Source organism: Eptesicus fuscus, chromosome 1 (genome assembly GCF_027574615.1).
Source record: "Eptesicus fuscus isolate TK198812 chromosome 1, DD_ASM_mEF_20220401, whole genome shotgun sequence".
Taxonomy (NCBI): domain Eukaryota; kingdom Metazoa; phylum Chordata; class Mammalia; order Chiroptera; family Vespertilionidae; genus Eptesicus; species Eptesicus fuscus.
In genome coordinates this window covers 677456-680000 of record NC_072473.1, presented here as the reverse complement: position 1 = coordinate 680000, position 2545 = coordinate 677456, and positions in this window count along the sequence as shown.

Sequence of the window (2545 nt, the reverse complement as noted above, 5' to 3'; positions counted from 1 at the left end):
GACTTAACCCCAGGTGAGCATCCGTCCCCGAGGGGCCTCCTCCCGTCTCCCCAGCCCCCAGACGACAGCGTTGTTCAGACGCGCATGGAATTTCTAGAAATGTCTGCACCGAGGGGCCAGATGACGATGATCTCTGAACGCATAACCATCTGGCCGCTCCGTGTATCATCTACCATTGCATTCGTCCAGTGTGGCTTTGTATTTCCTTTTAAAATAGATTTTTATTTCAGAGAGGAAGGAAGAGAGAGGAGGGAGAGAGAGAGAGAGAGAGAGAGAGAGAGAGAGAGAGAGACATGATGAGAGAGAATCGTGGATCGGCCGCCTCCTGCACGCCCCCTACTGGGGATCTGGCCTGCAACCTGGGCATGTGCCCTTGACCGGAATCGAACCCGGGATCCTTCAGTCCGCAGACCGACGCTGTAGCTAGGTCTGATTTGTAAATTCTTAGCATAGTAAAAAAAAATTATACACACACACACACACACACACACACACACACGGAGCGGCCAGATGATGATGATCTCTGAACGCATCATCATCCGGCCACTCCGTGTACGTCCTATAGAATAAAAGGCTAATATGCAAATGGTCCCCTCGACCGGGAGTTCGACCAGCAGGCAGGCCGGCCACCCGCCCACGTCCCCGCCCCCTGGCCAGGCTGGCCGGACCCCACCCATGCACAAATTCATGCACCGGGTATCATATATATATATATATATATATATATATACATATAATATATATACACACACACACACACACACACACAGAGTGGGCAGATTATTATGTGTTCAGAGATCATCATAATCTGGCCCCTCAGTGTATATATATATTTTACTGATTTTTTACAGAGAGGAAGGGAGAGGGAGAGAGAGTTAGAAACATCGATGAGAGAGAAACATCCATCAGCTGCCTCCTGCACGCCCCCCACCTGGGGATGTGCCCGCAACCAAGGTACATGCCCTTGACCGGAATCGAACCCGGGACCCTTCAGTCCGCAGGCTGACGCTCTATCCACTGAGCCACACCGGTTAGGGCTAGTATAGTTTTTTTGTTTTGTTTTGTTTTCAAAGGGGACAGGGGGGCTTCTACAAATGTCAGCTCTCTTGCAAGCAACATGTGTTTCAAAAAAAAAAAAAAGGAAAAAGAAAAATATGAGTTTTCAAAGAGAAGGCTGGTTGACCAGCTGGCCGAGGAGACGATGGAGCCACAGCGCCCTCTGCTGTCTGTGGTTGGAATTGCTTGTTCACACCTGGTCACCCGGGCTGGGATGTGAGGGGCACAGGGGGGCAGGGGACGAGGGGGCCACGGACAAAGGGGCTCATTTCAGAAAGCGCTCCCTGAGGGGAGTCGGAACCATGTCCCCCGAGACGCCCCCCCCCCCACTCCCCGTGTGGGAGACAGAAGACAATAGAACAGAGGGAAGTGCAATGAAACGGAAGGAGATAAAAATCAATGTTTTTAAAAAGAAAACAAGCCGGCCGGTGAGGCTCAGGGGTGGAGCATCGACCTAGGAACCAGGAGGTCCCGGGTTCGATTCCCGGTCAAGGGCACATGCCCGGGTTGTGGGCTCGATCCCCAGTCGGGGGGCGTGCAGGAGGCGGCCAATCCATGATTCTCTCTCATCATGGATGTTTCTATCTCTCTCTCCCTCTCCTTTCCTCTCTGAAATCAATTTAAAAAAAAATGAATCAACCCTGGCCGGTGTGGCTCAGTGGATAGAGCGTCGGCCTGCGGACGGAAGGGTCCCGGGTTCGATTCCGGTCAAGGGCATGGACCTTGGTTGCGGGCACATCCCCAGTGGGGGGCGTGCAGGAGGCGGCTGATGGATGTTTCTCTCTCATCCATGTTTCTGACTCTCTCTCCCTCTCCCTTACTGTCTGTAAAAAATCAATAAAATGTATTTAAAAAATAATGAATCAATTAAAAAATAATGAATAAATAAAACAAAATAAGACAAAGCCCACAATGAGAAGCAACTGTCCAGAGAAACCCCAAGTCACTAGCTAGACAAGCGTGCACAAAACAAGACACCTAGCCGAGGCCATCAGTCTATGGACTTTTATTTTAAATATATTTTTATTGATTTCAGAGAGGAAGGGAGAGGGAGAGAGAGAGAAACATCGATGAGAGAGAATCATGAATCAGCTGCCTCCTGCACGCCCCCTACTGGGGATGGAGCCCACAACCCGGGCCTGTGCCCTTGACCGGGAATCGAACCCGGGACTCTTCAGTCCGCAGGCCGACGCTCTATCCACTGAGCAACACCAGCTAAGGCTAATGGACTATTTTTTAAAATATTTTTTTATTGATTTCAGAGATGAAGGGAGAGAGAGATAGAAACATCCATGATGAGAGAGAATCATGGACCGGCTGCCTCCTGCACGCCCCCTACTGGGGATGGAGCCCACAACCCTGGGCCTGTGCCCTTGACCGGGAATCGAACCCAGAACCTCCTGGTTCACAGGTCGACGCTCAGGCCACCACGGAGCCACCCGGTGACTATTTCCGTGTGTCAGCGGCATCAGCCGACCCGTAGGGGGCG